Source organism: Eurosta solidaginis, unplaced genomic scaffold (assembly GCF_040869045.1).
Source record: "Eurosta solidaginis isolate ZX-2024a unplaced genomic scaffold, ASM4086904v1 ctg00001023.1, whole genome shotgun sequence".
Lineage (NCBI taxonomy): Eukaryota > Metazoa > Arthropoda > Insecta > Diptera > Tephritidae > Eurosta > Eurosta solidaginis.
In genome coordinates, this window is record NW_027136934.1 from 180,625 (window position 1) to 194,172 (window position 13,548).

Here is a 13,548-nt window from a genome sequence, read left to right on the forward strand (position 1 = left end):
CGATTAAAATTTGGCTATTTTTTAAATTGCAGCATTATATTTTTCATTGAAATGTTTTTTTTAAAGCTTGAAACCTAAAAGTTTGTGTTTTCGTTTGTGCTATTTTTATTCCCTTTTCCAACTGACGCACAAATATTTGGTTTCTACAGACTTTGAATATTTTCAATTAACACTTGGGTTGACCAGGGGTGACTCTACAATATGCTTGTACGATAAGGGTATCAAATGAAAGGTGTTAATGAGTATTTTAAAAGGGAGTGGGCCTTAGTTCTATAGGTAAACGCCTTTTCGAGATATCGACCAAAATGTGGACCAGGGGACCCAGAACATAATCTGTCGGGTACCGCTAATTGTATTTATATATGTAATAGCCGTTTTTTTTATTTTACACGCGTATACGTGGTTAAACAACTAGCTACAGCAACAGGGTGTACCGAAAAGCGGAGACACAACGCTCTGATGTCCATAGGGTATAACATATAGCTGAATCAGTTGTGGACACACATAGAATACATAGAATTATGGTAGAGGGTGAAACAAAGACACATATTTCAGTTACATCTGAGTATAATACGTATTGAAATTTAGTAGGACACAATTTATGCGCAGAAATTTCAGAGGTGTATTTAAAGTTTGTCGCTTAGCAGTCCATATAAAGTTTAAGAGTAAACGGATATACGCGTGTTAAAAAACACAGCTAATACCACGAAGAGTACTCCTGCCATGATTCTAAGGGCTTTTGATATCGCCCTACAGAACTTTCTCAATTTCTCCTACTTAATACGGTGGGTGTCACAGCCATTTTACAAAGTATTTTCTAAAGTTATATTTTGCGTCAAAAACCAATCCAATCGCCATTTTCATCCCATTTTTCGTATTTGGTATAGAATCATGGCATTTTTTTCATTTTTCGAAATTTTCGATATCGAAACAGTGGGCCTGGTCATAGTCGGATTTCACCCATTTTTATTACCAAGATAAAGTGAGTTCAGGAAAGTACGTGTACTAAGTTTAGTAAAGATATATCGATTTTTGCTCAAGTTATCGTGTTAACGGCCGAGCAGAAGGACAGACGGTTGCTTGTGTATAGAAACTGGGTTTCGCAAATTTTCACAGAAAACAGTTATCGTCATAGAAGCTATGCCCTTACCAAGGATTGGTAAATTTTTGTTCGAGTTATGGCATTAAAAGTATTCTATACAAATTAAATGAAAAAGGGCGGAGCCACGCCCATTTTGAAATTTTCTTTTATTTTTATATTTTGCTGCACCATATCAATACTGGAGATGAATGTTGACATAATTTACTTATATACTGTGAAGATATACAATTTTCTGTTAAAATTTGACTTAAAGATTTTTTTTTTTTAAAGTGGGCGTGTTCGTCGTCCGATTTTGCAAATTCTTATTTAGCACATATATAGTAATAGGAGTAACGTTCCTGGAAAATTTGATCATGATATCTTCAACGACTGCCAAATTACAGCTTGCAAAACTTTTAAATTACCTTCTTTTAAAAGTGGGCGGTGCCGCGCCCATTATCCACAATTTTACTAATTTTCTATTCAGCGTCATAAGGTTAACCCACCCACCAAATTTCATCGCTTTATCGGTCTTTGGTAATGAATTATCGCATTTTTTAGGTTTTTCGAAATTACCGATATAAAAAAAGTGGGCGTGGTTATAGTCCGATTTCGTTCATTTTAAATAGAAATCTGAGATGAGTGCCCAGGAATCTACGTACCAAATTTCATTAAGATACCTCAAAATTTACTCAAGTTATCGTGTTTACGGACAGACGGTCCGACGGACGCACATGGCTAAATTAATTTCTTTTTTCGCCCAGATCATTTTGATATATAGAAGTCTATATCTATCTCGATTAGTTTATGTCGTTACGGGGTACCTTTATGCGAACAAAGTTAATATACTCTGTGAGCTCTGCTCAGCTGAGTATAAAAATGGTTTATATGTCATACAAGTGCATGTTTATGGTAAACACAATTTCGAAACCATACTTTTAGGCGCAAATTTTAGAAGTCGCGAATTAGGAAATTTTAATTATTTCTACATTAAATTTGAGCTTCGAATAATGGAATAGTACAGCTGCGATTCTCCTTCTTTCATTTTCCCCACAATTCTAGCCGTTTCGTGTTTTACGCCGACTCCGACTGTCATCTGAGAGGACAAATGAAGTTGCTGTGAAGTTTTCATGGCATAAATAAACTCGAAATGCTTGAAAACATGTTTTCTAAAATATTTTGATAACCCCAGCCCAGAGCTCTGCCTTACGGCAGAAGCAGTGGGAGCTTCGATGAAACTATTTCAGCATAGTCAGATAGCCAGATACGACGGGGTTTACATTTGGAATATAGGGTTCACATTTCGAAGCGGCACTTTCCTGACTGTTGGCGGTGTTAGTGATCAAATGCTGACATCATCGATCTAGTAGAAGTTCAATGTAGGAAAATAAATTAGGGTTTTAAGCTCTTGCCACGTCGACTAATATGGAAGTGTAAATAAGGCGAGGTACAACGTGCTGGGCTGGACGGTGATCGCTGGAAGGTCGAAGCGTTAACTCCTACGCAGTTTGAAACATTTGCCGGTAAGATCGTTATCCAAGGTAAAGACTATGTGTTGGGTAGTGTTGTCGGCGTTTATGGTTCTTTGCCGGATTTAAATTTGGTAATTTCTGGAAACTAGTTTCATAAAGAGGTTGCCATTGCCTCGCCTGCTAAATATGTCTTTGGCGTAAAACAGCATTTGCCTTGAGTAAGAGAGGTTAATAATTTATTTATTTATTTATTTATTTGAGTCTTTAAATTTACAAATTTTTACAGACTAGCATAATATTAAGAGTAGAAAGATCTTAAATGACTAATTAGGGTTGCATACGAAGAAGTGCAGTGAACACCTGAAGAACTGAAAAACAAATTGAGATCCGCACAAGCCCTCGCAAAAGGCGCATTTACCGCATAGTTGGTCCTTGCAAAACTAATTTTAAAGGTTACAAAGTACCGCAAGTTTCTGCAGGGAACATTGAACTGAATTATTTCCAGGAGCGATGGACAATCAACAGCTCCAGAAATTAAGCCAATGATAAACGAGCACGATAAGATGGTTCGTATATTTACAAGCGTACTCAGTTCAATTAAAAGACATCTCGATTCATATGACGGCAAAGGATCAGAAAAATTCAAAGAGCGGAGTACAAAACGTAAAAAAACTTTTTGAACTCTCTCGATACGATTAGAGGGACTAGTATGGTATGGTCTCCAAATTATAGCAGCATACTCCACACCATACTCCATTGAGTTCGAGAAGCTGTGAGACTCAAAGATTTGTGTTCCACTTTACAACCCAATGAGTCCTTTTGAAATATGATGGCTTAGGTATGCAAACAGGTGATGCCGAGCTTGGTATATTAAATTTGTACACATCTCTTGTCGTTTATTTTCCAACTCGAAACTACTGCTTATATATTGATCCATCGCAAAGGATAGATGCTGTAAAGAAAACGGAGATTTTAAAATTAAACAAACTTAACGACGATGCTCACAAAAGACGGCAACAGCGTAAGCCTAATAAATTGCAATGAGTAGCGAATTGTACTGCCTTGTATTATAATAAAACTGATAGATATCGTGAGAAAATCTCAAGATGATGTGGCTTTGACTATATTTATTCGAGCGGCGCTGTAGAAGATAAAGTATTACTTTTAACAGAGAAGATAAAACCAGCGGCTGTGGTAAAACTTTCCCTGGCTACTTTCACGCCAAAAAAAGTTTGGTTTGACTATCAGTGTCATAAGTTACGCATGAAAATGTTACGTGACTTAAACAAGTAAAGGAAAAGTTTCAAGGACTCTGCTAGAACTAGGTACCGCGCTTCTCGCAGGAAGTACTTCCAACTATGTAGTGAGAAAAAAATTCAGTGGAAATGCAAAGATTCCGACTTTTTAAATAGTGTAAGGAACTCAAGTGATTGGTGGCGAATAGCTAATTCCCTTAAGCGCACAACATCTGGTGTCGTTAATAGCCTTGTACTTCAAGACTTCAAGGACCACTTTAGGACGTTGCTTTTTAATCCTGTTATAGTTAATAGCTTTCAATCGGATGCTCCGCTTATTTTGGGTCCGTTCCTCGGCGCTTCGAGTAAAGCCCCTGGCAATGACCGAATACCAAATGAATTCTATAAATATGCACCGCAAAGCTTCCATAATTAGGTTCTCTCTCTACTTAATTTTATTTTTCATAAAAAACAGGTCTCTACTTTGTTCTCCTCTTCTGTGATTATCACTCTGTTCCAAAATGGCGATCCTTGTCTTCCGAGTAACTATAAAGCATCTCTCTGCTGGATACGTTGTATAAGATGTTATTAAGCCGCATTAATGCGTGGACTGATCGTCATAGTATACTTACAGAATGCCAAACGGGCTTCCGTAAGAACTATTTAATCATCGATAACATATTTAATTTGACAAGTATCGTTAATTTTAATTTTGCCGCGAAGAGAAAAACTTTTGTATTTTTTGTAGACTTCTCATGTGCCTTTGATACTGTCCCTCGTAACTCGCTATTCTATAAGCTGGCCTCATATAGTTTGTCGAGCCATTTGATTGAAATCTTACGCCTTATATATAGGGATACTACGAGTCAATTATGGTATAATGGAAAGCTTTCTAGCCCGTTCCCAGTCAACCAGGGTGTCCGGCAAGGATGTTTACTAAGCTCGGTGCTGTTCTTCCTGTATCTCAATGATTTAATTGATTACCTCCCAAATGGGGTTAAAGTGGCGGATATGAAAATCAAACTTTTGATGTATGCCGATGACCTGGTACTGTTAGCAGAGTCGCGCTGCAGGTCTGCAAGCCATGATTAATGCTTTGCATGAGCAAGCTGTCCTGTTATCCTGTCCAAATCAAAAGTCCTTGTTTTTAGGAAGGGTGGCAGGCTCCCCTCTGACTATATGTGGTTTTTTGGAAATTATCCGGTCGAAACTGTGAACGAGTATAAATATCTGGGTATAATGCTAAATTACAAACTCTCTTTCACTAAATACTTAGACTAGGGCTGTGAACTGCATCCGGATTTTTCAACTATCCGGATAAACCGGATATTCGAATAACAGGATAGCTAAGCAAAAAATCCGGCTATCCGGATTCATAAATGGGAAATCCGGATATCCGCTGTTCGCCTATACGGATACGTAAACGGAAAATCCGGATATCCGTATGTCCGGATACTGGAATATAAAAGCTGAATATCTGCATATTAGAATTGAACGAAGCAAACATCAAAAAATTATTCACAAAATATATTTCCAGATTATTAAATTAACGTCAAAAATTAAAAACAAGTAAAAATAAGAACAATGCCATTTGTTTATATTGTGAAAAACGCTGTTAAGTGATTTAAATGCCCCACGAATTTATTGTTATTAATGCTAAGTAAACATATATGGTACATCAATTTGTTGCTTTCACTGGATATCCAAAAATACGGTTATTAACCGGATCTTCATAAATCCGGATATCCGCATAGTTTCATAAACGAATATTGACCGGATATCCATGCCGTTAGGATTTTATCCGTGTCAACGGATATCCGTATGGGAATCCGGATATTCGAATATGCGGATAGTTCCAGCCCTAACTTAGACACAAAGCTTGACGAGGCAAAAGCCGCAATATGCACTACATGGTTGAGTTAATTAAAAACCCTCGAATCTGTATTTCGAAAAAATCAAAATCTTTGGTGCTGCCGCAAGATCAATAATGTTTTATGGCGCGCAGTTGTGTGGTGGGGACCATCATGAACAGGTAGAAAAACTCTTACGTTTCTTCAGAAAGAAGCTTATTTTTTTGGCTGCGAACACACCAAATTATGTTGCATTTAGAAATGGGTATAGTTCTCCAGTTCTTTCAAACGCTTCGGGCGCACATGTTATTTATAGTACGTTGTCTTAGTTTACCTTCGAACAGGCTCACACGTATACTTGCTTCCATTCATGGGAAAAGGCTCGTAGATAATAAGAAAAGAGATAAGTAAAAGGAAGATACTTCTCAGAAAACAAAAGGACATTGCAGGGGGTTTGTCAGTGGTCAGTTCAGAGTAGCAGCCTCTATGGGTTCTTTGATAGCGTGGATGAAGTTGAAGAGCATATCATCCTGGTATACGATCCTTTTTGAGGAGAAAGCACAAAATCATCGGAACACTGAAGGTGCAACGAACAAGTTAACAAAAACTGTAAAAAAGAATTAAATTTAAATATCCTGATGATATCTCTATATCAATGGTAAAATATTTAAGGACTGTGCCTTAACGGCCGGCCTGAACTTGTAAAGCTAATATTTTACCTTTACATAATGACTTTCCACAGTTTGTGACTTTTAAGAAGGTTGCTCTTTGGGCATGAACACTTCGCTCAACAAAGAATAAGGTAGTACAACCCAGCATTTTATTTCGCGACCTATTATGTTGTGGACCGTGGTGCTCAGTGATGCAGCCAGGATCTTTACACGAGTTCCACAAGTTCTTATATGCGACCATCATCAGAATATCCGTAATTAACATTCGACGCCAAGACGAACTTTGGTTTCCCTTTTGCTTTCATATCATGCCATAGATGCATGTTACTGCTGCTAATATCATTCATGCCCTACATTACGGCTCTTTCACTGAGGCGTTCTGAATTGTGCCACTTCTGTTGTTGGTACCTTTACCACCACCTCCCAAACGTTTGCTCAACTGTTGTCATTAACGAGCCACACTGCCAAATTTGATTGTACAAAACTAATAATAAAAATACTTTGCTTTAATTTTGGGGAAATCCCCAATAATGCTGGCTTATATCCCAAGTAGCCACCACAACTGATGGGTTAGAGATAATTGGTTTCGCGGCTGTCTATACCGAAATTGAGCTAAATCAGAAGCACACCGGGCTATGGTGTACATTTTTACCTATAATAATCAATCATTAGCTAATTACCTAGCTACGCTGTACTTTGTGAACAATTTCTTAATATAGATTTGGTTTCGCCAAGGAACTGACAACAGCGCCTCGATTCTCAGTTGAACAAAGTTTTGGTATTTCATACAGGTTGCACGCGTATTTCGAGGTCAAGCTCGTTAGCCGCAAATGATTTGAAATTGTGCGCAAATTAACAAGTGCGAAATCATGCAATTCCCAATAAAAACCGCAATGACGGACGATGGCAGTCATGATATTTTGTAGCAGATTTTTAGGCGCTTCAAAGAGCAAAAATATAATTTTCATTAGAGCGCTACTGAGATGGAATTTCAGACAAAAATTGATGGCGCGCCAATGCGCTCAAAAGGCAACAAAAATAATAGCATTTAAATAAAAAGCAACAAAAACAACAAAAAGTTTACAATAATTTTCACTTATATTGTATTTGTCAATCGTAATAAGTTTTCATCTGGCGCTGTATTAATTCCAGGTGGATTTTTTTAGTTGCTCTTGTTGTCACTCTCCATTAAATATTGTTGTTGTTGTTTTGTTTTTGTGGTTTCACTACCTTTTAATCGCGATTTAGCAAATAGCTTTTGTGCACGTGTTTGTGACATTCAAATCACTTAAGAGAATTTGAATTTGAAATGCGCGCCGCTTTATGGTGGCCCAACAGTGCGTATAGGCAACTTAAGTGCCACGAAATTTTTGGAAAATTGTGCGCCCAAATGACATCACACTGTGTATGGCCAATGTTAACCTACATTACGTGACGTATATTAACAATAAGGCAGCGCTGCTGAATTCAGTCTCTGGTTAAGGTGTTCGCTATTGACTTATTGTTGATTCAATTTCACGTTTTGAGTTTTACGTATCTCTGCATGAGAAATTAGAACTGGAACTGTGTGCAGGTACCTATTGAAATTGGAACAGCCAGAATAAGTGGGCCTTAGTGTACAATGGACAATACTAAAGTACATTTTGGCCCATGTCTACTCTGGGTTGAGGAGCCTGTACACTTGTGCAAGCTCTTGTTGTGATACATTTGCGAGGAGATTAAGGGCGAGTAGCAATTGTAACGTGCTTCTTTTAAACTTTGCCTACAAATCAGTGGTATGTAAGTCCCACGTATCTTGTGCGAACTTCGAACAGCATCTGACGAGTGGCAACCTGTTAAGTGCGTCAATTGAACGGGACTTTATAAAACCGAGAAATTGTAAAGTTCAATACTCTTCCATAGGCCGGAAATCCCTTATTTATTTAATAACGTAATGCAATGGCTCCTACGTCCAGAATCTCACGCAACTTTGAGAGATCAGTTAAGGACAGAACTCTTTGGCTACAGGAAACCCATATACTGAACCTATCTTAGAAGTTTGTTTCGCGAATGGGTCAAAATTTGATGCCGAAAAAACGGGAGTTGGCATTTGTCAGCCAAACTTCAAGAAATCAATACTAATGGGATGTTACCACACTATTTCGAGGTAGAAGTATGCGCAGAGAATGTCTGCAAAGAAGCTCATAATAGAAGAGTATCTCATAACCTCTCATAGCCTCTAAGAGAAGGCTGCCTTACGTACTTCTCAGTCTTACACAATTACTTCGTAGCAAGTGTATGAATGCGTTGGAGTCGTAAATGATCTGGGAGCCAAGAAAAAGGTTTAGTTAAGACAGGTTCCTTGGTATCAGGCAGAGTGTTATAGTACAATTCTATTGTCCAAAGGCCCTTTGTGGACTCATAAAGGCAACCGCTAGGGAAACTATAAGTAAGTGGAAAACAAATCAGTTTAGACAACACTGGATTAAATGCCCAAGAAAAAAACAGGCTAAATTGTTTATACTGCTAGCAACGAAAGTATCAGTCAAACTAAATAATACAGCAAAGAGGACCAACGAACTTTCACTGTGTACCATACGATACACTGGAGTCTACGATATCAACTAATGTAGTTTTATCAATGCGATACACAAATCTGTTGCTTTTGTGAGCTGGAAGATGAAACACTGGCTCACATTCTCTGCGAATGCGTCGCTCTGGCAAGGCAGAGACTTTCCCATCTAGGTGGTATGACGCTTAATCCCGTCATGATATAGACTAAAAAGGCTGAAGAGGTGCTCAAACATATTAAAACCTTCCGCAGAATAACAGGCTGCAGAGTCGTACACAATGGCTCTAAATAAAAGTCGTACTACATCGAGGCTTCATAATAATAACAATTCTCCTATAAACCAGGTACCTTAATCCATAAATCGGGGAAATATTTGCACAAGGGGAAACTCGTAATGGAAAAATATAGTGGTGAATACTGATTAGCCGGATGAATTGAGAGCCTAAAAATATTTAAGGAATTCACAGCAGCAACGAGTGAACTTCATAGAGAGAATAAATACGCTGGTCATAAGAGGGCTGGGAGCATAGAGTGAAGGCAGAGCGCGCGAAAGTGCAGAGAATAGGAGAACAAAATGCCTCATATTATCTCAACATATGAGTTCATCTATAATGCTGTGGTGAAATAGCTTACAACTGCCGCTTACATAAATATGCAGCACTCTCTCTTTTTGCTGTTTGTTAACATGTTCATCCTAGCGCAATCTAATAGAGATTTGCTTAACGCTGTAGATTCTCATTAGCTTAAGCTATAAGTCCATGAGCGCCCTTTCAGACTATATCATGTATGATATTTTCACCTCATTTTTCTGCATTGTAAATGAAATTACTGACAAACGAGGTGACATTTTATAACATCTCAAACGCCCGAAAGCCAAGATATGGAGTTCGGCCTTAAGAGCGTCACTTGGGTAAAATGTGGGGGCATTAACATAAGCATATTGAGTAAATGAACAGTTGTGGTGTATTATGATGGCATGACTTTAATGTTAGTGTATGTGTGCGTGCTCTTCTGTGGCGGTAGCAAAATTACTACAGCTACTCGTTATCACCGCAGCCGCAAAGCAGCGCTGGTAGTTGTCGGCTTAATCAACTAAGCATCAGTTCAGTGCGGTCGTTTAACGGTAAATGTATGCCATATATTAATAACGCAATTTCAGGCACATCAAATTAATTCGAATGAAGTGATTTGACTTGAAAAGTGATGAACTCCAAAAAAACTACTACAAACAAAAAACTAAGAAAAATAATAATACAAGAAGAAACAAAAAAAAAATAGTTCTTTATTTCATCTTCACAGCAAGATTGTTTTAAAGTGCGCGCAATACATTTTTATTAGTTAAAAATTTATAAAAGGTTTGTGCGCCTTAAAGTATGCAATGCTGCTATCATAATCAATTGAACACTATGCAAGCCTGCATAAATAAATGGCATTTTGCAAGTGTTCCGTATATTTTCGTGTTATGTGTATTTGTTGCATATATATATATATGTCTGTAGGTAATTTTATTACAGTACCGTGTTTACTGTACCAACTGCAATGCCTATACACTCTGGTGTCCTCATTGTAGTTGGTGCTGCAGCACCTCAGCGCTCTGCGGTTTACCGTTAACATATTCTGTCGCAACACACTTCCCAAGGGTGACGTTTGTTTTGCCCTTCGCTTTTTGTTTTTCCATTTTTATTGTTCATGGCTGTGTTACAAATAGCTATGCTGCAGAGAATTTTATGTGCTCGTGTACGATGCAGCAATTAATGCAACTTTAATGCGGACAAGTGGTGAGTTGAAAATTTTTTGGAACTGCTTTAAAGTTTCTCAGTAAAGGGTTTGATAAGGCAAAAGAATTGATGAATTGTTTATTGAGTTTATTTTTTTGTTATCGATATTAGAAGAATTACAAAGTTTGCAAACGGCGATGGGTACTAGGGCATGTTTCTGAATTTCACTTCTTCATCAGCTAGCTTCTCGGGAGCTGAGTATTGAACTTGAAATCTGTAATTGCGTAAGTGATTTCGTTAAGTATATGTGAGCGTACGCTGAGAAAAAGCGCACATTAAGTCAAAGGAAAATTGGAAGTGTTGGCATATAGCAGGAAAGGTGAAGGAAGAGGAACTGAGGCAACGAAAAGGAAAATACCAGAAATTGAATTGGATAGGAAATAAGTGGTCTTACTGAAGAGAGGAAAGTAAAACATGTAACGTAAGACAAAAGGGGCAGTAGAGCAGCGAACAATGACAGCTTTTTGAGACATGTTAAGCTAGCAACAACAACTATAAAAATATATTTAAAATGCACTCAAGTACCAGCGATATTTAAGTGATTTTTCAAAACTCAGCTGGAGCATATTGAATTCAAGCACAAACGCATATTTGTATATGCATACTTAAAATTGTATATATAGTTGTTTAAGCTATACAATACCATTGTTTGAAATTATATGCAAGTATGTGCGTAAAAATTTACTTTTTGCAGGGCACTCAAGTGTAAGTGGTCTCCGTCGTGGTCGCTTAGTTTAGCGACAAAATAGCAGACAAATGTAGTCATATATACATACATATATAAGTAAGTATATATACATGTATGAGTGCTTGTATTTGTTCAACGTGGCAAACTTTTTACAAACATACATATGCATACAATTTTACCAGAATATGCAAATATACATGTGAAGTATGCCAAAAGCCTGCTAAAAACTCCGCTGGGGAAAGAGTCCTTTCACAGAAACAAAACGGAGATATACAAAGAATTGTTTCCTACGCTTTAAATTGTCTTCCACTATAATACGACTTGCATAAATTCGCATTTTTATATGAAGTCTTTAATACTTTTATTAATTGACAATATCGCCGCTAGTTGAGCACTTGGCAGTTGGCTTGGGCAACAGGCTGCACCGAAAATAGAGTCGCTAAGCTTAAGTGTAGAGTGTCTTGGTTACAAAGTCAACTTTATTGACGTGGTCCTCAGACAACACAAGACTAAGAGATGTCACCTTAACACCTTAGGGGCGTAGTAGTGTATTCGGGAGGCTGAGTAGGGCAAACTGGTAATTTGATCCCTTAAATGAAACTGAAAATTACCGAAATTTGAAGGTTCCGCGATAGAGAATATAAAAGATTCAGTAACGGCTGTGCAAGAGATGGGCGGTAGTACGAGACCCGGATCCAAAAAAGCTCTATTAGAAAAACCGTTTACACCAACGATGTGGTAAACGTGGACGATGAGCATACCATAAGCAAAACAACCACAGTTGAGCTTGATTGATAGCGAAGGTAGCATGAGGAGTATCTATTAGTAGTCTCAAAAGCATCCTTCTGGGCAATGCATTTGCCAACTAAGAATCCAATATGTTGCTATACTAGCAACTTCTGGTACTATTACCACTGCGGCATGAACCATTGTTTTATTCTATTGTATTAAGTCAACTTTCGACTCCTCCAGAAAAAACTCCTTTCGCTGAGCGGCTTCTCCTTTATAACCGCCCGCGACATATTGGGAAACTGCAAAGAAAATGGAAAACGCAATTGCACCAGCCTTTACTTTGCAAGTTGGTTTGTCTGCACAGAAGAATACACACATTTGGATAAAAAAGGTGTAAGTACTTAGAACTCGGAAAGGTCGAGTCATCGGTTACAGATTTGGAATCGATTTTGTATTAAAGCTTAATCGGTATTAATAAGTCGTCGATATCAATCGATAACTTTTTGATGCCAAATCAGAAAAAATGTACAACTTTTCGATAGCAAATCGATAACACACACAATTTGGTAAATCTAAGGCAAAAAAGTCGATAAATTTTTGATAAAATATCATATTAATCGAAAATTTTTCGATAACAAATCGATAAATTTTCGATAACGAATCGAAATAAGGTTGGCTACCTCCACATTAACAAAAAACAAAGCAGATGCGCAAAACTTTTATAAAATTTGTATACAAATATCATTTCAAAATTCTTTATATTTATTATGAATATGGAGCTGTTATCGAAATGTTATCGAATATTTTTATAAAATTTATCGTTATTAGTGAAAAGTCCCGCCAACTTGTAGAAAAGTTAAAAAGAAGCACGACGCAAATTGGAAGAGAAACTCGGCCTTAGATCTCTTCGGAGGTTATCGCGCCTTATGTTTTTTTTTTTTTATTTTTTTATTTTTTTTTAAGCGGAATGTTGCAAATTTTTTATCGTCACCTTATCGAAAAGTTACCGATAACGATAAGTAATAGATTTGGTACAGAAATGTAAACGATTTCTTATCGGATTGCTATCGATTCGTTATCGTTCTGCTGTGTACTATACGTCGGCTTGTTTTAAAACGGATACCGATACAACTTCAATATAAAATAGATGAACCATCTGCAAACCGTCGATGACAAGCTGATGAGTAACCAATAAGAAGCCAATGACTCTCTTATTATTTTAGTCTTGGGAAACTTAGAGTTTGACTAACGGAGAAGCAAACTTAAGAAGGGCTATCACTCGCCTGACAGACAAAACTGTGTGTAAAGGACCTCACAGCTAAAAAAGATATTAGAATGAATTTCGACAATGTGATGACGGTGCCTGCTTCATGTTGAATAGCATACTTAGATGTTTGGGAGCAGATTTGTAATTTTTCTAGGTTAGGTTAGGTTGAAGTGACCGGTCCATGAGGACCTCACATAGACTGAATGAGTCCGTAGTGCTAAGA